General features: G+C 43.4%; 1 protein-coding gene across 8 annotated transcripts in view; it reads left to right on the top strand.

The window, feature by feature from the left end:
* ATXN1 (ataxin 1) overlaps positions 1 to 24,123 on the top strand; it is a 430,913-nt gene that overhangs the window by 100,600 nt on the left and 306,190 nt on the right. For all 8 annotated transcript variants that reach the window (XM_021099774.1, XM_013977443.2, XM_013977445.2 and 5 more), the window contains one exon: positions 14,213 to 14,333. The gene's annotated coding sequence lies outside the window, so the exon portion shown is untranslated. The remainder of the gene's footprint in view (positions 1 to 14,212; positions 14,334 to 24,123) is intronic.

The following is a 24,123-nucleotide window of genomic DNA, read 5'->3' as shown; positions in this document are numbered from 1 at the left end:
TCAGTTTCTTTTGGAGGATTGTGGTTTGTTTTTGGCATATTTGAATCTGTATTATATCAAGCTGTATTTATATTCAAAGTATATAATGATTTTGACCCTTGATTGTTCTTGTTAAGACTGTCATCTTCTCTGTGTGATTAATTGTTATGTTGATATAAATGCGATTTGGGGCTTAACTAATATTCAGCAAGAGCTAATGACTCCTGGGAATGTCAGTGACTCGCTGAGTCCTTTGTACATCAGATATAAGTGAGTTCTCATTTCAGGTTTGTGTGAAAACTTAGAGACAACATTTATGAATTTCTTAACACATAATAGTTGCTCCGCAAATACTAATTCTAGAAACAGAGTGATGAGTTTGAGCTTTTCTTGGGCTTTTCATTTTAGGACTAGAAACTTAAGAGTTCAGGAGTTCCCATCATGGCTCAGTGGTTAACGAATCCGACGAAGAACCATGAAGTTGTGGGTTCAATTCCCAGCCTTGCTCAGTGGGTTGGGGATCCGGCATTGCTGTGAGCTGTGGTGTGGGTCACAGACGTGGCTCAGATCCCACGTTGCTGTGGCTCTGGCATAGGCCGCCAGCTACAGCTTCGATTAGACTCCTCATCTGGGAACCTCCACATGCTGTGGGAGCAGCCCTAGAAAAGGCAAAAAGACAAAAAAAAAAAAAAAATCAAAATTACTATCCAGTCCTTAAGGCCCACCTTTGCTATGGCATCTTCTCTGATATTCTCTCCTGCCCAAAGTGTTTTGTTTTTTTTTCTTTCCTGAAGTTCCAGAGCTCTTCTTATATTCTTTTGCATTTTTGCAAAGAGGTTGTTGCATGTGTGTATACACTCTCTTCCCAGATGGAGAATAAACTTCCCAAGGGCATGGTCCATCATACCAAATACTTTGTTCTCCAGACAAGCACCTGGCAGAACTTCTGTTCAAAGCACATGTTCAGTATGAAGGCTGGTGAACTGACTACCATTTCATAGACAATGATGGTACCATCGTACAACTTCTCAAACATTGTTTCTCTCTTCTTTAGAAATGGAAAACTTTGCAATGACTTTTGTAGAGTTATGTACTTTCTTAGGTTCATGATGTCACGATATCAAAAATTAGCTAGAGGGTGTTCCCATCGTGGCACAGCAGAAACGAATCCGACTAGGAACCATGAGGTCGCAGGTTCAATCCCTGGCCATGTGCAGTGGGTTAAGGATCCAGCGTTGCCGTGAGCTGCGGTGTAGGTTGCAGACGCGGCTCGGATCTGGCGTTGCTGTGGCTGTGGCCTAGGCCGGCGGCGGTAGCTCCGATTAGACCCCTAGCCTGGGAACCTCCAGATGCCATGGATGCAGCCCTAGAAAAGGCAAAAAGACAAAAAAAAAAAAAAAAAAAAATTAGCTAGAGCATTTCCATCCCAAACCATGCTATAAAATTTGGCTGTAAATGTAATAAAATTCATTAAGTAAAAAAAAAAAATCACTGTAGTAAATCTACTTTGATGAGGATGGTTTGTTGTTTTTTTTTTTTTTTATAATGTTTTTTATTTTTTTCATTATAGCTGGTTTACAGTGTTGTGTCTGATGAGGATGGTTTGTAATCTAGATTATATATTCCACATGAAACATCCAAATGAACTGTAACATTGAGTTGTTGGTATGTGGTTGTGGCGAGCAGAAGCCGTTATTATATATTACTTGGTAAAATTCATATTCATATCTTGTCAGTTTACAGTGAGCCAGAGATTAAAAATAACATTTGTTTCCATTTTAGTAACTGCCTTACAAAATATCTCAAGTCATTTTATTTTCTTTAGCTTGACTTCTAGTAGTGTTTTTAATATATGGCCTTTCAAGAAGTAATGAAATGCATCAATGCAACTTGGCAATGCATAACAGGACCTGCTTCTAGGATTATTTTTAATGATTAAACGTCAAATGGAGTGTATTTTTTTTTGTTTTGTTTTAAACTCAAAATACAGATGAGCTACGTACACCCAGAAAGAAATCTGAGTGGAATATTGCTTCTTGGCCCTTTGCATTTTCCCCACATCTTTTTTTCTTCAGATCTCTTCTTTCTTGCCGATTCACAATGAAAGGGGAAGCTTGGTGGGGAGCGCAGAGCATGTTCTATTGATGTACGTTGCTCATTCCCCTTTCTCTTCCGTGCTCATTCGAGGGGTGTACTGTAGCGGTCCATGGTTTTTGTTGGAGGAGGATGGCCTTCAGGCCCGTGTTTTCTAGAGGCAGCTCTGGTGGCTTCTGGAAAGTTGACTGGAGGACCATGAGCGTGGTTGGAATGCTCCATGGTCAGGCAAGGGGGGGCGGTGAGAGCAGAGGCAGCCGTGCTGGAGGGATCGAAAGGGCGGGATTCAAGGAGTGTAGCCACGAAGTTAAAGCGTTCGAGTTTGGTACAGCTCACTTGAGCAAGAAGGGGAAAGGCAGAGGTGTGGACGCTGGTGTTTCCAGTCTGGGCCCCTCCGTGATCTGGGAGAATCAGGAATGGGCTTCATGGATCCCATGCAAGTGACGGGCCCCCAGAATCTCTCCTATCCCCCAACACTGCTTCTCTGCTTTTTGTGAAGATCCCTTAGCTTACCCCTTCTTGGCTGGGGACCCTGGCTCATGGCATCTGCCACTTGTCCTGGGTGGTCTGGGGTATCCGGGGCCAGAGGTGAGAACAGGGGTGTGTGGGCGCCACTGATGTAAACGTGGGGGTGAAACAAGTGGGAGTCCAGAGCTGTCCTGTTGTCTAATAGGAAAGGCGGTGTGAAACATGTTGCCCAACGGAGATTACTCACTTCGGATTTCAAGAGCAGTGGGAGAAATTTGGTATTTAGCAGGTACACCCGTTGGCCCTTCCCTCAGTAATGCCTGATTCAGAGAACTTTCTTTGGTCAGACAGCACACCGAGGGGGTTCTACCAAGATAGAAAAGGAGAACAGTGCTTCCTAAACTATAATTACTTACGTGTTGCCATAAGTAAATATTTAAAATACACGAAAATGGCAACATCAGGAAATATGACTAAGAAGTCAAGATGTGACACACCCTTTTGCCCCCACCTTTGTGGTTGTTGAAAATTTCCACCAAGAATGAGATATGCAAAGAAGTTTAAGGTCAGTCCGTGAAGCCTCAGAGAAAGGCCAACATTTTCATGGTCTTTAATTTGACAAAATTAAAATCCAGGGCTGGAGCTTGCAGGTGGGAATCCACTATTTAAGCTAGGTAGCCTGTCATAATTAGATATGCGCTAGTACAGTGGTTTCCCTTTCTTATTAACTTCTGTACGGGAGTTTGGCATGGTAACAGAACAAAACAAAACAGGTCTGCTCCTAGCCATGTTGTTTGCACACACACGAGCCTTGAATTTATTTGGTTTGAGAGAAAGGGAAGTTTGGAAGGAGAATGAAATAAATGCCTCATGAGGTGGGCATAGTCCTGAAGGTTCGTTATCACTTGATATTAAATTGTATAATTTTTTACAAAGTAGGTAGCGCAATTTTTTCTTTTTTTGTCTTTTTGTCCTTTGAGGGCCACACCCAAGGCTTATGGAGGTTCCCAGGAGCCCTAGCCACCGGCCTATGTCAGAGCCACAGCAACACCAGATCCGAGCCACGTCTGAGACCTACACCACAGCTCATGGCAACGCCAAATTCTTAACCCACTGAGTGAGGCCAAGGATCAAACCCACAACCTCATGGTTCCTAGTCGGATTCGTTTCTACTGCGCCATGACGGGAACTCCTGTAGCACCATTTTAAAGAGTAATTATAATACCAAGAATGAGCTGGATTCTTCTGTATCCTGTAGTCTACAGACTTTTTCAAATTCATTAAAAAAAAAAAAAAAAAAAAAAAAAAAAGAACTCTGTGTTTGTGGCATTCATATTGAAAACAGAGGAGTTCCCGTCATGGCTCAGTGGTAAAAAACTGGCTAGTATCCATGAGGATTCAGGTTCTATCCTTGGCCTCTCTCAGTGGGTTAAGGAACCGGTGTTGCAGTGAGCTGTGGTATAGGTCACAGATGTGGCTTGAATCTGTCATTACTGTGGCTGTGGTGTAGGCTGGCATTTATAGCTCCAATTTGACCATATGCCACAGGTGCAGCCCTAAAAAGCCAAAAAAAAAAAAATAATAATAATAAAAGGAAAAGAAATCAAAAAGAAAACACTTCAGCGGGACCTGGGACTGAAGGTAACAGATGTCATTAAGAAGGCCCGAGCCTTGCGAAGGCACAGGATATGATCATTGGATTTCTGGGTTGTACCCCAAATCTATCTTTTTTTGCCAAGACTATATACCATCTTAAGTAAGATGGTATATAATCTTACTTCTAAAATCAGGTCACATTCAAATGGGTCTCATTTTCCCTCCTCTGAGAATGTCACAGGTACACCGGCACGCAGCTTCTCAGTGGACACCATTGCTTGTCCTATACAGGCCATTATTCTCTTTAAAAACATCGAAAACTTCTGACTGACTGACCCTGCTAATTTTGTTTAGTTTGGGGATCGAAGGGAAAGATGTTCAAAAATAAAATTGGTACACAACCACACTCCGGCATGCTTCCGTGTTCACTTAAGTGAAGAGCAAGAGGAGCAAACGTGATGTCTTGTGTTGAGCACTGTGGGAAGTGCCGTGAGAGATTCCCCAGAAGGTCTCGAGAACCCTTGCCATCTTCTGAGAGCTTTCAGAGATGAAACGCACACACATGAAGCCATGTCAGCCACCATGGGGTCATGCAGGAGGAGGCACTTGATGGGGGTCCCTACCAGAGGCACTTCATGAGAAGGAAGAGCTGGCCTAGCTCTAGAAGGAGAGACATCTTGAGCTGGGTGTTGGCAAAATGATGAAGACTAAGCTAGAAGGGTATTCACTATGTTTTGAGTGACGCTGGGTTAGCAGAAGGGAAGCCATTGATGGGAGAGGAATAATGGATGGAGATGTCTAGTGAGTGGAGGGACCTAAGGGTTTAGAAAGCAAGTGAAAAGGATAATACTGTCTCCTGGCCTTCCTGGAGTGCCATAGCGATGGCAGGCATTTCATTGCTTTTGTCTAATAAACGTGCCTTCTGAGGAGTAAAGCAGGCATATGAGTGGAGGGTACCTGGGGGGTTGTTGACACAACCTCATTCGTCCTCGTGACCTTTTAAGCATCAAAAGATTGGATTTTTACAGCCCAACCTGCACATGTGGCTTTTGAGTGTGACTTCATTTCCCACGGAATTACCCAGTCTGCCTTGGAAGGCAAAAAAATCTTCCTGCTGTGTACATGTATTGGGGTGAACTCTGAACCAGTTCCCTGAGCACCTCCCATGTTGCAGCAAGCAAGTGATGCGGGTATGTCATGAGTTCTGAATAACTGTCAGAGGAAGAATCTGGATTGCTGGCATTCCCTAAATGGTTAATTGGAAAGGGGGCAGCAGAAGGAGGAATTCAGAGAGAAACTTTCATGTCAGACATATAGAAGTCGGGGTCCTGAACCTGTCATTTAGTTATTTAGCCCCTGGAGTACCTTCTTTCGCCTCATTCAGTGTCATTTCTTCATACTATTACATTTTGAATGGATAAGCCATGAGGTCCTACTGTACATGGGAAGCTATATCCAGTCTCTTGGGATAGACCGTCCAGTCTCTTGGGATAGACCAGGATGGAAGACAGTATGAGAAAAAGAATGTATATGTATGTATGTATGTATGTGTGACCGGGTCACCATGCTGTCCAGCAGACACTAACACAACACTGTAAATCAACTGTACTCTAATAAAAAAATAGAAAGGTGTCCGCCATCTAGGATGGTTGTAAGTATTAATGAGATACTGTCATTCGAAGGCTTCACACTGAAATATTAGGTATCATCATCATCATCATTATTATTACTGCCTCTGTATATTGACACCTACAGACAACCAGTGTTGTTTGGTTCTGAACCAGATAATGGTTTATAATTACAGGTATTACTTCAGTAACTGATTTCATGAAACAGGCTTTTCTGAATCTCCTTGGAGGAACTTCAAAAGCTCATTGTTTTCAGTTCAAACTAATCCTCCCTAGATTATTAAGGCCTAGGTGGGAAGAAAGGGTTGGCCCAAGCCATCTAAAAGGTAGACCTTTCATAGGTTCCTACCCGTAGAATCCAGGTAACCAAATGCTTTCTTCATAGCTAACTCTGCCCTACTGCTGTCCCCTCAGGGTTTTTGTCATGGTCATGGCCAGCCTGGGTGAACACGCCTTGTGTAGACTCACAGAAGCCAAGGGCAAGAAGAAAAGGAAGTTCTGTGCTTTTCTTCTGGGAAGGATCTGTAGAGCTTAGAAGGTCTCTTTAGTTAGCTGTTCTCACTTTGAGGACCTTGCCTCCCAGACCTTTTGGGCTGAGCGAGGGGGAGCCTGCAAGGTCAGAGCTGTTTTCTATAATCGTACTAGGTATTCCCATTCTCTCACAAGGGGTTTTCCAGAGGCTACTTGCGGTGGAATGATGATGTGTAATGAACATTTAGGACTCTGCATAGCTCAGGCAGCTAATATTATCTTCCAGGAAGCAGTGCCTGGTGTTACAAAACCCAGCATTGAAAAAGACCCATCCAAAAGGCAAGACAAACCAATGCATTTTAATACAACAGCGTACAAAGGGTTCCTTGCTACGTTTCAGATTCCACTTTGCTGCCATCCTTGAAGCAACTAGCACGTGTCAAGTTTTGGCGTAGCAGGAAAGAACAACATATCACAACAAATGGAATCCAGAGGCACTTTTAAGAGATTTGTGGAATGGTAAAATCAGTGTAACTCTTCTCACTAGTTTTTGATTTTGAAAGAATACAGTTATTTTGCCATTTCATGTAACATGCAATGGGTATATGGTTACTTAAACTAAATGAATGAATACGTATTTCATTATTTCATTTCATTTTATTTCATCTTTTTTAGGGCCACACTCACGGCATATGGATGTTTCCAGGCTAGGGGTCCAGTTGGAGCCGCAGCTGCCGCCTTATGCCACAGCCACAGCAACAGGGGATCTGAGCCACTCTGCGACCTATACCATAGCTTGCAGCAGTGCCGGCTCCTTTAACCCACTGAGCAAGGCCAGGGATCGAACCTGTGTCCTCATGGATACTAGTCAGATTCATTTCCACTAAGCCCCAATGGAAACTCTGAATATATATTTTAAAATTCAGTTTTAATTTCTAATATGATAAATATCATTAAGTGTAATCTGTGTAATTAAAAGCACATTGGGGTCCTCGATACATTTTAGGAGTGTGAAGGGGACTTGAGATCAAAAGCTTTGAGAACCACTGGCCTAGTGTATTGTTTACCCCAGTGTATTCTGGTCAGTGCAGGTCTACGGGTTGCTTATTTCATCTGGAAAAAGTCTTCTGTGGTCTAATATATTTTGGGCCAAGATGCATGCTTTTTCCCCCTTGGAGATTTATCAGACATGGTAATACACCAGCGTCCCTCAAAAGTGTTTCCCAAATTTATCCCAGCCTTTTTTTTTACGTTGTGTTTTTAGGATAACAAAATGTTCCATGATAGAATCTGTCAGCTCGTTAAACACATCAGCTCATGTCTGATATGTGTTCCCCTCTTCTCATCTTACAAAAATAAAAAGCAGGAGTTCCTGTTGTGGCTCAGCGGGTTACAAACCTCCCTAGGATCCATGAGGATGCAGGTTCGGTCTTTGGCCCCACTCAGTGGGTCAAGGATCCAGTGTTGCCGTGAGCTGCGGTGTAGGTCACAGACCTGGCTGGGCTGTAGAGTTGCTCTGGCTGTGGCTGTGGCTGTGGCCAGCAGCTGCAGCTCCGATCCTGTCCCTGGCCTGGAAACTTCCGTATGCCACAGGAGCAGCCCTAAAAAGCAATTTTGGTCAGGTACTTTCCTTGAAATTCCTCCTTTATTTAGAGGAAGACCCATGACACTTTACCACCTAGTGATTAAGTGATTGCCTCTCTTTTTTCAAAAGAAAACCACTATGATCCTACTTTGCTTACAATCTTGGAAGCTGTTTTTAACTTGTTTCCAGATTCCTATGTTTTAAAACTCTATTTTAGACCCTTTTGTGTGTTAATTCGTAGCATCTGCTCCCATGTCATAAGACAGCATAATCTCATCTCCATACTGTCGTCCAAATTGCAGGTTAAGTCCCAGCAGCCTCACTCTGGAGGCATCACGACTGTTTGCTGTTTCGAAATGGCAAAAGTTACCTTCAGGGAGGCCTCATGCGCCTTTAGAAAACGCAGTGGCTTTTTGTAACCGAAAGATTTATAAATGGCCATGGATTGGGTTGTATTTCTTTTTACGAGTCTGTCTTCCCAGCTTTTGGCTGCCATTGGTTGTGGGCACAACCCTCACAGTTAAAACAAAAGTAAAGTACTGCACAGTGTGGATGGGGGCACGTGTTGCTGGCTGCTACTTGATAGGCATTTCCCTCCCAAAAAATAATGCTGCATTAACCAGAAACAGGCCTTTCTGACAGCAGTGCCGTTGGAAATGTGTGTGGAGGCAGAAGCACAGTGACCATTTCTTCCCCTTTCTGTATTTTGTGGGTCTGTGTCAGGGGAAGAATGGAAGAGTCTTAATTTATTATAATAATTAAATCAAAGGACAGCAGCCATTGTATTTTAGACAGCTCAGGAGTGTTCTCTTTTTTTTTATGTTTTGGTCTTGCCACTTCCTACTTAAAAACTTAATATTGTTGGAATCCTTAGTGACTTTCTGTTGCCAACTGAAAATTGGCTTTCCCTTAGTATTTTAAAAACTCAAGGCAGAATTTACGGTGGCTATCGTATTCAGTATCTTGCGCTTTTCCTGACCTCGTAGTAGTTTGAGAGAGCCAAGTGTGAAAGGACTACATTCAGTCTATAGGAATATATTAGAGCATTGGCAGACTGTGCTGGAAGTTCTTCGATAATCAGATCAGCTGGATTAACCAGACTGAGGTTACTCTTCCAACCACAAGAGGCTGCCTTTCCATCTTCTTTGACCATTGAGTACAGATGGTAATCTATTTGGGATATCAAAAATCAAAGAATTGTAGAGCTCTGTGGCAGACTTAGAAGTGCGGTGTGAAGATGCATATGCATTGTGTATCGCTGGTGTAAACCAGCGATACACAGTGTTAGCCCTTTGGACAGTATAAAGTCAACTTTCAAATATGCACATCCAAAGTAGGAGAATAGGTATTCTAGAGGGGACTTGACATGCAGTCATTAAGAGGCGAGGCTGTGGAGTCAGATGACGTGAGTTTGAGTCCTGTCTCCATCCCACATGTGTGGGTGTTGGGCAAGTGAGAGGTAACATCTCTGTGACTCAGTATCTCCGACTGCAAAATGTCATGTCAAATTTCCAGACAGCGCCTTGCACATTGTAAGTATTAGTTATCTGTTGATATGTAACCAATTGCCCTAAAATTTGGTGACTTCAAGCAACAAATATATACTATCACATTTCCTTGAGCAGGAATCAGGGCACACCTTAGATGGGTGTATCGGGCTCAAGGCCTTTCATAAGGTTATGGCTAAGTGGTTAGCCCAGGCAACAGTCTCATTTGAAGGAGGGGGGACGGGGGGTGTGTGCTGGGGATCTGTGTCCAGGTTCACTCACACGGATGGCAGCAGGCCACGTGGGCCCCTGCACAGGATGACCTCACAACCTGGCAGCTGGTCCCCCCCCCCGCCCCCGAGTGAGCCATCCAGGGCATCCAAGATGGAAGCCAGCCTACGTGTAACCTCGTCTTGGAAATGATGGTCCCCCACTCTGTTTACTGGAGGCAGAGGCACTCAATCCAGTCCATGCTCAAGGGGAGAGGATTCTCTAAGGGCATGAATACGAAGAGGTGGAATCAGTGGGAACCATCCTGGAGGCTGCCTGTAACAGTAACTGATGCTTTATCTTATACCATCTATCCACGAGTTGGTGAATTCTAAAGTCTATATCCATGCATCTACTTGCTACCTCACTAGGGCATCTCACTGGCCTCTTAAACGTAACATGGGAAAGTGGAACTCCGCTGGAGTTCCCATTGTGGCTCAGTGGTAATGAACCCGACTAGTATCCATAAGGATGTGGGTTTGATTCCTGGCCCTGCTCAGTGGATTAAGGATGTGGCGTTGCTGTGAGCTGTGGTGTAGGTTGCAGATGTGGCTCAGATCCCGCGTTCCTGTGGCTGTGGCGTAGGCCAGCAGCTGCAGCTCCGGTTCGACCCCTAGCCTGGGAATTTCCATATGCCATGAGTGTGGCTCTAAAAAAGACAAAATTAAAAGAGTAAATAAATAAATATTAAAAAGAAAAATGGAGCTCCCTGACACCATTTTTCCCAATTTCCATTCACCAGCTTCCATCTTGGTGAATGGCAACTCCATTCTTAGAGGTGTTTGGATTCAAAACTAGGAAGGATCCTTTTTATGTCTTTTATACCATTGGTCAACTTGGCCTTCAAAATATATTCAGAACTCCACCAGGGCCCACAGCCTCCTCCCCCGGTGTCACCTCTTTGGTCCATGTTTTGCATGTCTCACCTGAATTTTTGCAGTAGCCTAAGTAGGCTTTGTGTTTTCAACCCTGTGCTTTTATAATCTCTTTTTCACACAATGGACAGAGTGATCCCTTAAAACACAGGGCAGATCCTCATCCTCCTCCATTCAAAATTCTCTAGTGTCTTCCTATTTTACTTAAAGTAATAAGCCAAAGCCTCTGCAATGGCCTATAAGGCTTTTTGTGATCATAACGTTATTTTTCTCTATCTTATTGTATATGATGATGTATATATGTATAATAAATGCTTATAAATGTATATCTATGCAAACACATATTCATATGTTTTATTTATCAGTAACTTATTTTCTAAGTGGTGTAAGGGAGGGGAAATCTCTTTCCAAGCAGAAGGCTCAGGAGTTCCCATTGTGTCTCAGTGGTAACAAACCTGACTAGTATCCATGAGGACGCAGGTGTGATCCCTGGCCTTGCTCGGTGGGATAAGCATCTGGCCTGGCTGTGGCCGTGGTGGAGGCCAGCAGCTGTAGCTTAGATTCAACCCTTAGCCTGGGAACTTCCATGTGCTGCATGTGCAGCCCTACGAAGACAAAAATTAAAAATAAAAATAAATAAGTAAATGGAAGGTTCCTTTTCCAGTTCTATTTGTGGGTTGGAACACCCATTCCCCCACTGACGGGGTATTCCATCGTGAACCTATCACTCGCTTTCTATCTTTGTCTAATTGTTGAGTTTTAGGAGAGCTATCCACTTGATAGATCATACAAGATAAACTTGTGTTTGTGTTTGATTTGGTACACTCAGTTCTACACGTGAAACTATAAAAACAACTTGAATTACCATTGGGAACTCATTATGGAGAACATTTACTTATGTCCCTTTAGCTGATAGGTCAGGAACTAATTCTGCTTAGGAGATGGTGACTTAAATTTAAAAATCCCCTTAGCTGCAAAACTAAGCCTAAAACAAAAACAAAAACAAAACCCAACCAAAAACAAACCCTCATGGCTTTGAGGCCGCTGGTTTTGATTTACTTTGGTATTCTGTACTTTGCTGCTTTGGCTGCTTCGAAGAAAATTATCACAAAAATGCTTATCAAATTTTAAAAGCCTGTAAGGATGTCATCTGGAGCGAAATCCTTGTTTACGTAACTCGCGTTCAGTGTTCAGGCATATCAATGAATGCTCTAGGCCTCTGGTGTTCTTTTCTCCCTTCTGGACTTTTAGTCTTATCTCTATTTATAACTTCAACTGGCAAACAAGAACCCGGCAGGCAAAGGAGATTAAACTCCAGCCAGTTTGTTTTGTGGGTGATGAGCAGCACTGCTGAAAAGTTTGCTGGAGCAGGAACGTGTACTGCAATATTTGCTTAAAAGGAGGTGTGTAGAATTTTCAGTGGTTTTCTTTTGATAAAAATTTTTCTCCTGCTTATTGCTCTATGTATAACTGAGGGTCAGCCATAAATCACAAAGTGAATCACTTCCAACTTACCCACATCCACAGAGACAAGAATGGAAAATCTGGTCTCTTAGATGAGTCTTTTTTTTTCTTCCTCTCCTCTGCAAAGAGTCTAAGTCTTACTCCTCTGGACACCTGGCATTGGCAGCCAGAGAAGGGCCTGGAGTTCATAATATATACCTCTCCCAGATAATTTTGCTTTACTCGGTGGCAAGAATATAATCCAGAAATGAAAATTTTTTAGGGCAAAAAATAGACAGAAAAAGAGAGAAAGGATGCTATGAGAAAGTATTGTGCTTCTGGTAAACTTTTCAAACCAGCGCATTCCTTTCCATTCAGTGACATTATGTCCATTAAGAGTCTGTTGGCATTGGTGAACTTGATGAAACATTGTAAATCAACTATACTTTACTAATAAAATAATAGAGTTGGTTGGCATGAGTGACTAAACCCAGAGTCTAATCAAACATCAATTAATTTGCTGTGTGGCTTTAAGAGGTCCATCAACCTCTCTGGGTCAGCAGCTTTATTCGCAGAAGAATCTTGGACTAGGTGACACAGACAGTTCCAGTTCTAAAATACCAGGACCTAAAGCTGGTAACAAATCAGAGAAATGCAGCAGTTTATTTTTAGTAAAAGAAGATTGATAGCAGCCAACAACTCTCAGTGGGCCCGCTTAAATCCTTCTCTCTCCAAATTCTGTTTTTACCAAAACTGTAAACTAAAGAGGGTTTGTCATGCTTTGAACTTCCTGGCTGGAGTTGATTTGTATCAATATGTTACTGTTACACATTTGAGTGGGAGCCCAATTACATTTCATGAAAACTGCTTAGGAAAAACTAATAAAATTGTAACAACCCCACTTTCAGTGGGTATTGATGGCATCAAGAAAACAAAAAAGCCTTTGCCATTTTCAGGCAGTTGCTCTTCTAGCTAGACTGAAAATATCATGGCCTTAGACTCCACTCACTTGTTTAAACATTAACCAGCAGTGGCTTTCTCGGGCCCCTCCTCGAAATCTTGAAGTGCCTACATGATTTGAACCAGGTACTCACAACCCCCCAAAAGTCCTTTTAAAAAACAGCGCACATTCTATAAAGTCATAGCTTCAGAAGGCTTTCAAGGAATTGATTATTCACTCAGCCACCAGTGAGGCACAAAAAGTGTACCCTCTCTCTTACAGTGGTGTCATTTGATGATGAGATCTTTGGCAGTTGCCTCAGGACCTTTGGCGATTCCTAGAGGGTTTAGAGTTACCAGGAGGATGCAGTCACTGTGGTTAGAGAATGGGAGTGACAACCTTCCAATGGGCTTTCAAAATAGGTGCCTGCGGAAGAGCTCAGAAAAGCCTCCAAAAGGATGCAGACATCGTTTGAAGACCATTTTGCAGGCTCTCAGATGCCCCTGGTTCAAAGTACAAACAGAAGGGTGGATTTAACCAAGCATCAGAAGAAGCTAGAACAGCACCCTGTGACAAGGGAGCCTCGGACGCTCCCAGGGCAGAAGAGAGCTTTTCAGAGTGACCTTGTCACACGCAGCTCTAGTGTGTAGGCTTTCTCAGCTGCTCTGAGTGGGGGCGAAGAGGCATGCATATCTTACCCTTTCATTTCATATTCAGTGTGTAAAGTCAAGGCTGCTTTCCAGCTTCGGGGGAGAAGGTGTTTTTCTAGAGGTCCCAAGAGTCAGAACGAAAACCCATCGATTACCTATTTGTAGTGCAAAATGGAAAATTTCCTCTCTCTCTCACCTTTTCGGATCGGTCTGACTAGCCCTTTGTTTAATATCGCCTCCTTTAATATCGTCTGAGACTTTAACAGGCAGGATCAGATGAATTGTAATTTGAAACAAAACTTTTCCCACTTTCTGCCCTTTATCCAAGCGTCTACTGTTTAAACAAGGGAGTTGAGCGTAAGAGAATGGCGCACCAGTAGCTCTATTTCAATGTGGTGAATCCTTCTTTCTGTATTTATTTCGGTGGGTAAACTTGGAGTTTTACGAGCACATTCCCAGCAGTAGGTATCATCATATCAAGATGCAGCACCTAGCCTAGCAGGTACTTTGTTGTCTTTCTCCCCCCGCCCCCCATCTCCAGTATTTTAGGGCACCATATGGAGATCAGTCGTGTGATAGCTGCATTCTGGTAATTAACATACTTGTTTGAGGTTATAAAATATACATCTGAGAAAAGCCAGGGATTTCCCCCTGAATATCAACTTACTGCTTGAAGTGGCATTTATTTTTCACTCTGACTTGGTGTTTTGTTTTGTGTTACTGCAGCATTCTGGAGCACAATGGAAGAGTTTATTTTGAGGCTTCAAAAGTAGTGCTGCTACAGATGAGGAGCAAGAGAGAAAGTGTGGACCTCAGCCTGCAGGAGCGGTCTTGAAAGTGATCTTGGGTAAGTCATCTGGAGACCTTGGCGTTCGTGAGCTTTCAGTATCATCAGCCATCATTTATTTGGTGTCCCAGAACATCTTACTTGGGCGCATGGCTGTTTCTCTACAATCTGAGCAGCAGGATGCTGAGAAAGTGTTGTCCTAGTAATGAAGAGCTGAGAGAGCCAACTCAGTTTACTTAGTGTGTTTGTTTCTGAGGTGTGCAGAATAACAGGATTTGAGCAGAATGCATTTGTGGTTAGAAAAGACAAAAGGTCTACCTTAGAGAACTCTTCAGATGTGGACATAGTAAGTAGAAGACTGTGTACCACAGAATTATTAATAAAAGTGAAATGCATAAACAGATAATTAGTTGAATAAATTGCGGTACTTGGATTCCTAGAACATCCTATATGTAGCAGTTCCCCCAAAGCAGGTAAATACATATATGTATATGTGTACACACACACACATATGTACTGACATTTGAAAAGCTCCAGAATCTATTATTATACAAAAAAGCAGCTTTGAGAAAAATAAAGGCACCAGCTAACCTAAAAAAGAAAAAATCACACCCCGCTGTGTGAACATGTATGCCAGATGCATATAAACCAAATAGAGTTGTGGCTCTCTTCAGGAAAGCATCTGAAATGTGCACACACTTGTTTCAAGTATATATATACACACACACATACACATACACACACACATACATTCATGGCTTTCTTTTGGTGTGTACAGTTAAGAAAGCAAATAAATATATGTCTTAAAAAACAAAAAGAAAAAACCACAACCAAACACACAAACAGCAAGCTGTCTCTTCTGTATATTCCGTTTGAGTCGAGCGCATAAAGGATAGGTCATACAAGAGGCAGTTGCTTCTGTCTGAGGGCAGGGGTGTTATCCTGTGTGGGGGGTACTGCGAGGAACAAGGTGCAAGGCGGGAGGCCTGGGGAGTTGCCAGATGCGGTTCCGCAAGTGTTTATGGAGAACCTTTTCACTAAATACGGTGCCCTGAATGACAGTCTTGGTTTGGCGGTGGGACTCAGGTTATAAAGAAATAATACAGGAGGTCCTGCTGTGCAGCACTGTCTAATCACTATGTCTCATCACTGATGATGGAACATGATAATGTGTGAAAAAAGAATGTATACATGGGAGTTCCCGTCGTGGCGCAGTGGTTAACGAATCCGACTAGGAACCATGAGGTTGCGGGTTCGATCCCTGCCTTGCTCAGTGGGTTAACGATCCGGCGTTGCCGTGAGCTGTGGTGTAGGTCGCAGACGCGGCTCGGATCCTGCGTTGCTGTGGCTCTGGCGTAGGCTGGCAGCTGTAGCTCCGATTCGACCCCTAGCCTGGGAACCTCCATATGCCGCGAGAGCGGCCCACGAAATAGCAAAAAAAAGACAAAAAAAAAAAAAAAAAAAAAAAGAATGTATACATGGATGTGTAACTAGGTCGCCATGCTGTACAGTAGGAAAAAAAAATAATGATGTATTGGGGAAATAAAGACATAAATTAAAAAAATTTTTAAATAAAATAAAATTAAAAAAAATAAAAAATAAAAAAAGAATACAAAAATTCTAAACTAGACACCAAAATAATGTGGACGTCCAAGGACGTTTTATCAGCCTAGTTCAGTGTGTTTCTTGGAAACGAGGCCTCAAAGGGAAGCCCAGTTCTGCTCACATATCTTGGTGACCTCAGACAACTGACCCCTCCTTTGGAATGAGTCACCTGTAAAAACACCAGTAGGCCCTTTCCTGATGTCCAAGGTCGATTGCAAATTTAAAATCCCACCGTTCACACTAATGAAGTGAATTAAATAATGATACCCTTTGGTTCCTGCTCATCTGAATTTATTTGCTCCGAGCAAACCATCACTTGCAGTGGGGCTCACTGGACACCCCCCCGCGTGAAGAAAAGCGGGTAGGCACCCAGAGTTCCTTCTGCCTTCTGGCACCGATCTTGCGACGGAGCCCTTTGGTCAAGGAAGCCTTGCAGTGTCTGGCTCATAATTTATTCCCTGTGCAGCTTTAAAGAAAACATGGCACAATGTTATGTGAACAAGATAGGCGAATAAACAAGATGGGTTTGTTCTGAAATGATCTATTTTTCTGTTGGGGATCTAACTGCTTCCTTCTCTGTGCTTGCTGTCACCGTGTTATGGGTTATCTGCCTGCCCTTTAACTTGTGGAGCCCCAAGCCTTGTTTTACGTTGTGCAGAATTTATTGTTTTTCTTTCTTAGTAAATAGCCCTTTTCCGAAGCAGTGCTGGGAAATGACACTTTAAATGATGCTCAGATGTCACTCTTGTTAGCAGCTGGCTGTCTGCTAACAAGAGTGGTGCATTATTTGGGTTTCAGAACAGCACTTTTTTCTCTTACAAATGTTAAATTGTGAAGTGCAGGAAACCACATGAATGCGGCAGAATGAAAATGCAAACCCGGCATTATCTGGAGATGCCAGTTTTATGATTCTTCTGGTGACATCTCCTCTGTGCAGTCAGCAGAGGAAGCCTCTTTACCTGTTTGGTGGTGGCCTTGTAGCTGTGTCTCTGTTTCATTGATGGCTTGTTCTGCTGAATCGGGGCCAGGGGTTGGTTAAGATGATTGCATGGGGCTGATTCTTTCCAAGTCCTGCCTGACCCCCACGCCTGGCTCACATTCGCAAAGTCTGCCCTGAATGCTTAGAACTTACTGCCTGGCCCCTCCTTAGGAACCCTCATAAAGATTAGAGCTTGCATCTTGAAAATGAAACTCAGTGGCTCTGTGTCGCTATGTGGGTTGCAGATTGCTTGAGGGTAGAAATTGGATCCTAGCCCCACCGTGTTTCTCAAAGGTGGTCTTTGCCCCAGAATCACCTGGATGTGTGTATGAGAGCTGCAGTTTCAGCAACACCAGGCTGGATGAGTCAGAATTTCAGGGAATGCTGAGCCCAGGAAACTCACCGCAAAGAGCTCTCGTGCACTGAGCTTTTGAGCCACCACCTGAGGCTACTTCATTCTCCTCTTCGCCTCCTCGCTCACAGCGGAGGGGCGGGTCCAGATCTGAGCCCATCACATCGTCGGTACCCAGGAAATATTTGCTCTTGATCTAAGCAGCATCAAACCATGATGGCTGCAGTCACTCCTCAGTCCCTTAACCGTGTCGGGATGTGAAGTCAGCATAGTCTCTGAACCCTAAGAACCCCTGTTTGTCTAAACGTGTGAAGTGTTCCCCTAGGTCAGAGGTGCCCTTGGAAACCTTTTTGTGTCTCTCGAACTCTTGACTTTTGACTGTCCCTAGTCATGGCAGTGGCCCTGATCTAGTTAGGGGAGCAGGGACGTCAGCTGCGGGTGATGGACCGGCGGGAAGAAGGTCTGAGGGGGGGCGTGGAGCCGTGGTGACCTTGGAGCCCTACCCTCGGCTCCCCCAGCCACACCTGCTGCCCTTGGCACTTAGTTTTGAATGGTATTTCTTTCAGCTCTCAGGGCTCGCAGGTTGTCCGTTTGGGTGGCAGGAGAGCGGTCCTATTGCTGGAAGGGATAAAGGCAGTGGACACACATCAAAGTGCCCACGATGGCAGCGGCAGATTCAGGACTTGAAGCTGAGGTTAACTGATGGCTGTGGTGACACTTGCCCCCCCCTCCGTTGGACAAGGGCCAGCCTGGCCTTGGATGATCCAGAAGACTGGTTTTGCTTCTGGTGCAGTTCCTGAAGGCCGTTGGGTGGATCCAGAATTGGTAGAACATCCGATGGTTAGTTCATATCGGAACCCAAACAGAAGAAGTCACAGAAGCCTAGACAGCCTGTAAGGGAACTGATGGGATAATCAGGAAATTTATTAGCTGTTAAGATCACCACCACCAAATGGGTTAAAACTTTCTTTTGGTAATTTTTTTTTTTTTTTTTTTTTTTGACTCTTGCTCTGTCAAAGCCGAATTGTGCCAAAGTTGAATCAAGTTTGTGTTAAAAGGCACATTCAAGCACTGCGACAGGGAGACATCTTCTGGGTGTCCATCTAGTATTTTTTGTTTGTTTGTTTTGGCTTTTTAGAGCCCCACCTGAGGCAGAGGGAGGGTCCCAGGCCAAGGGTTGAATCGGAACTACAGCTGCCGGCCTGCACCACAGCCACAGCAACACAGGGTCTGAGCCGTGTCTGCCACCTACACCACAGCTCACAGCAATGGCAGATCCTTAACCCACTGAGCGAGGCCAGGGATCAAACCCGCAACCTCATGGTTCCTGGTCGGATTCGTTTCTGCTGTGCCACAGTGGGAATACCTCCATCTAGTTTTGACTACGGGAAGTTTGGTTAGCAGGAAGGGGTAAGGGAATGGGCTGAGATTGGGCTTTTTCTCAGATTCTCAGCTAAGGGAAGGAAAAAATAAATAAATAAATAAGAGCATGCATTCCCAGAGCAATGTTAAGGGCAAAAGCGGCTTCTTAATATGTGCTTCTTGGAGATCTGATTAGATGTTCCTCTGCTTGGCTTCTTCCCAGTATCTCCTGGTGATACAAGTGTCTTTGAGCTCTTGCCGAAGGCTTTAAGCTGGAGGAATAACAAGGGAGAAAATTAAAGGAATGATAAAGCAAGTGATTTCAGCCGCATCCCAGATGCTGGCATTGGTGTTTTGGAAGTCTTCAGTGGCGCCTCGGATATTTCCTTACAAGTAACCATCCATGGTTGGAAAAGAGAAAAACTGGTTCTAAGAGAGCATTGTTTCCTTTGTGGTGCAGCAGAAACAAATCTGACGAGGAACCATGAGGCTGCGGGTTGTTGGATCCCTGGCCTTGCTCAGTGGGTTAAGGATCCAGTGTTGCCATGAGCTGTGGTGTCGGTCAAAGACATGGCTCAGATCCTCCATTGCTGTGGCTCTGGCAAAGGCTGGCAGCTATCGCAGCTATAGCTCTGATTCGACCCTAGCCTGGGAACCTCCATATGCCACGGGTGTGGTCCTAAAAAGACAAAAAAATACTACTAATAATGAATATCCAAGGTGTCTTCAACCTGAATCTAAACCTGTGCCTGTCACTCTCCTGTCTCGCTTTACGAGTCCTTGTTTACAGAAACAGGATCACCAACTAGCCAGTCATTGATGCTGGTCGCCGTCTCTTCATCCCTTGACCACATTCGGCAGTTTTGCTCCTTAAATATGTTAGAGTCTTGGGAGTTCCCTGGTAGCCTAGTGGTTAAGGACCCCGCACTGTCACTGCTGCATCTCGGGTTGATCTCTGTCCTGGGAACTTCTGTGTGCCGTAGGCATGGACAGAAAAGAATGTTAGTCTCCCTGCTCTTCTCCATTTCCTCATCTTTGTTCTCTTGCTGGCCATTAGCATCATCGCCTGGACCATTGCAGCCACTCCAAAAGAGTATTCTTGCCTTAAGTCTTTCCTTTCTGTATTCCATTCATCCTGCTATTTTGAGAATTACCTTCCTACAAAAAGGGTCTGATTGAATTCTTCCCATTCCTGAAAATCCTTGCAAGTATGTGGAATGATGGTAAAGTGTTTCTAATAAAGAGTTAAGTGCAAAATTCAAATTTCAAAATAGCATAGAGATCTTGGTCACATAGTAATGATGAAAATGGGTGCCTGTCAACAAAGACTGGAAGTAAAGAAAGCAAAAATGAAGATGTTTGCTGTATGAGGGTGATTGATACTTCTTTCTTTAAAAATAATACTCTTTAGTTATTTTCCTTTTTTCCCCCTTCTTTTAATGGCCACACCCGCAGCATATGGAAGTTCCCGGGCTAGGGGTCTAATCGGAGCTGCAGCTGCAGGCCTACACCATGGCCAAAGCAATGCCAGATCCTCAACCCACTGAGCAGGGCCAGGGATGGAATCCACATCCTCGCAGACAGTATGTCAGGTTCTTAACCTGCTGAGCTGCAAAGGGAACTCTGTTGGTATTTTCCATAGTAATGAATGAATATGATCAAGTAAAAGGAAAAATTTAAAAGGATTTCATGAGCTTTTCCTTCCCTAGAAGATAAAATGTGAATTTCATTGCCTGATATTCGAGATCCCTAGGAATTCATTATCAGCCTATTTAAATTTCATCTGCCATTCTTCCCATCTCTCCATATAAAACTTGTTTCCTTTCTAAACATGCTGTGTATTTTTTTTTTTTTTTTGGCTGTGCCCACAGCATGCAGAAGTTCCCAGGCCAGGGATTGAACCCACACCACAGCAGTGACTTGAATCGCACCAGTCACAATGCCTGGCCCTTAACTGCTAGGCCAACAGGGAGCTCCCTAGACATGCTATGTATTTTGATAATCATGCCTTTCTTCATGTTGTTGATTCTTCTGCATGAAATTCTGTTTCTCTACCCCATGGACTCTTCATTCATTAAGTCCTAATGGAAATGTCCCTTCTTCCTCTACTGTGTACTGTGGTTCTTTGTTTATGTAGCTCTCTCTGTGGGTGGCTTATGAGGGTGGAGTGTGGTTTATTTTTGACCTTGTACTCCAAGTCTTAAGCCCATTCCTCACATAATATAGCTGAATAAATATTTAGGGAAGATGAGAAGAAAGGAAAGAATTCATTTATAAATATACAAGTAATCCTTGAGTTGAGATTTAACATTTTTGAGATAAACTCAGTGATAATTACTTTGTTGTAAAAATGACAAAAAGTAGATGTTTTTGGTTCAACAGGTTTTACAAAAGTCATTGAATTCAGCATCAGACCATTTTCGGTAAACTACGACAATTTTGGTGTTTGAAAATTCTAACCAGAGAGAATCACGGCAGCTTCTCAGTAGCCGTATTTATGAAGTTACTAGAAATGGCTTTTTTAACTGTTTGATGTCATGAAAATTCATATCGGCCAAATCAGAAATCTGAAGAAATAACACATTTGGTGCTGGCAACATAATGTGACTATGTGGATTTTTTTTTTCTTAGGGGAATTTAGAAAGCCAAGACAGGGTAGCAGGGGAGGACTAATGTAACATTTTCATTTCTGAAAGGCTATTCTACTCTAGAAATATGCTGTTACTATTTTTTCATTTCTAAGAATTCTGGTCGGTTAAAATATCAGAGGCGAAAAAATATCATGGCTTAAATAATATGAAAAGTCATCTTCAAAATTAATTTGGCAACTTTGAAATTTTCTTGTCAAAGGGAGGAGTAGGATGGGTTTTTAATATCGCATGTTAAAAATGCCACACACCAAAAATCGTTCACACTTGTTAGCAAGGAATTCAGAAAGAGATTTGATGGAGACAAATAAGTGAGGCATGTTACACATCTTTTTAAACAATATTTTGTCATCAGGGAAAGATTGTTTAATACTATATATTATTTATATTGTATATTTTTTGAATGTTTAGTGTATCTCATGATATATAGATTTCCTTAATATTTTAGAGTCTGTAAGTTGGGAATAGAGAATTTCAATTTGAGGTTTGCTAGGGGTTTTTTGCATGATATTCTTACCCAACTTTCAGGGTTTTTTTTGCCTACAAAAATTATGCCAAAAGTTGAGCCATCGTTAGATGGCCAGATTATGGAATTGGTCAATCAGTAACATTGACTGCTGATGAGATGTGTTAAATTCCACATTATACCTCTCAGCCTTACCTTAAATGTAAGTTGGCCTTTGTCTGTTTGGCACAGTGAGGAACCTTTGCTCAATTTTCTTCTCTTTCTATCCTGAGTATTGCATTTATATAAAAGCTCCACCCTTTGGCTGTCTAGACAATGCATCAGGAAATAGACTTAAAAGTTCCCTCTGTGGCACAGCAGAAACAAATCCGACTAGCCTCCATGAGAATGCAGGTTCGATCCCTGGCCTCTCTCAGTGGGTCAGGGATCTGGCATTGCCCTGAGCTGTGGTCGCACACATGACTTGGATCCTGTGTTACTGTGGCAGTGATGTAGGCTCCAATTCAACCCCTAGCCTGGGAACTACCATATGCCACGAGTGTGGCCCTTAAAAAAAAAAAAAAAAAAAAAAAAAAAAGAGACTTGGGCTGAGATGGATGAATCACTATGAGTGATTCTCTGGGGGACTGTCCATGGGGCAGCAGCCTTTCCTGCTGACTGGTGCAGTTCCTTTACCAGGAGGTACTGGCCATCACTTTGCCCTTTCGTGAGAGCCAGTACTCCAGGGCCTCCTACGTACCTATGACAAAAAACTCCAGCAGGCAATAGACGACCACGGTGTTCATTACAGCTTCAGGCACTACCCACTGTAGTAGGTGCTTAGGTTAAACTGCCCTCTGCAGACCGTGCAGATGGGTCCACGTGGTGGTTCTGTGGCTGCAGCTTCCTGCGGTTGTTTAGCGTTGGTTAGCACTAGCAGAAGTGTCTGTAAGCCATCGTAGCCTCAATGAGGAAGTCTCATCCTGTGACTTGAAGAATCTAAGTACAGAACAGGATACTCTGATGGATCTAAAGTTTTAAAATCCAGCCCGGAGAGAACTGATTACAGTCATCATGGAGTTTGTTGTTTGTTTGTTTGTTTAAGTACACAATAAATCGCTATAATGCTATCGGGGATCAGTATAATGAGGGTAAGAGCAGAGGTGTTTGAGGCAGACGTCCTGAGTTTGACGTCTGCCCCTTACTAGGCGTATAATGTTGAGCATGTGACTTAACCTCTTGGGGTCTCGGTTTGATCCATGCTTGGAATAGGAGAAGTAAAGCAGCCTCTTTCAGAGTTGTGAGAACTAAGTGAGTTCATGCACATAAAGTCTTAACAAAATGTTAACTGTTATTGGGGGTTCCCATTGCATCTTTTTTTAAAATGATTTTTATTTTTTCCATTATGACTGATTTACAGTGTTCTGTCAATTTCTACTGTATAGCAAAGTGACCCAGTTATACACACACACACACACACACATATTCTTTTTCTCACATTATCCTCCATCACATTCCATCATAAGTGACTGGATATAGTAGCAAACCCGATTAGTATCCACGAGAATGCAGGATCAATCCCCGGCCTCGCTCAGTGGGTCCAGGGTCCTGCGTTGCTGTGAGCTGTGGTGTAGGTTGCAGACGGCGCTTGGATCCCACGTTGCTGTGGCTGTGGTGTAGGCCAGCAGCTGCAACTCCGAATGGATCCCAAGCCTGGGAACTTGCATATGCCGAGGGTGCAGCCCTAAAAAAAAAAGAAAAAAAAAGGCGTTGTTCTCACGCCACTTTCCTGGTAGTCAGTTAGATGATTCCTCCGTTGGTAACAAAATTTTTCCAGCCTTTGCCTTCCTTCAGAGGAGCTTGAGAACGTACGCTCAGTCAGGGAAGGGCAAGCTGGGTGAGCTCAGTTTGGGAGCATGAGGAAATTCGGTGGGAACACAGAGGTGTGAGAGATTTGGTCTCGCTGGGGAGTGGGAAAGACACGGAGGAGGTATTTTGAACTCGACCTTGAAGCCAGGCTGGGATCCCAAATGACAGAGGTGGGACAAGGCGTTCCAGACGGGAGGGCAAGGGACACAGGTGAGAAGGGAGGGGGCACTGTGTGCTGGAGGAACCCCCGGGACCCATCCGGACCCAGTGTGAGGTGGACTAATGAGAGATGGGGAGGAAGGAGGTTGATTTAATCATGAAGATGGAAACAGTAATTAATGGAAACTACTAATTGAATCTTCCACCAGATCCTGTGATTGGTGTGCAGTGTAACCAGTTCTGATCACAACTCCCTGTGACTTCATCCCCCTTTTACAGATGAACAATTGAATTAATTCCATACTAAGTGTTGGAATTTTTTCTTTTTCCTTTCTTTCTTTCTTTCTTTTTTTGCTTTTTAGGGCTGCACTTGCAGCATTCGGAAGTTTTCAGGCTAGGGGTCAGATTGGAGCTACAGCTGCGGGCCTACA

Source organism: Sus scrofa, chromosome 7, assembly GCF_000003025.6.
Source record: "Sus scrofa isolate TJ Tabasco breed Duroc chromosome 7, Sscrofa11.1, whole genome shotgun sequence".
Classification (NCBI taxonomy): Eukaryota; Metazoa; Chordata; class Mammalia; order Artiodactyla; family Suidae; genus Sus; species Sus scrofa.
The sequence above is the reverse complement of the archived record's forward strand: the minus strand, read 5'-3'. Positions and strand labels throughout refer to the sequence as shown.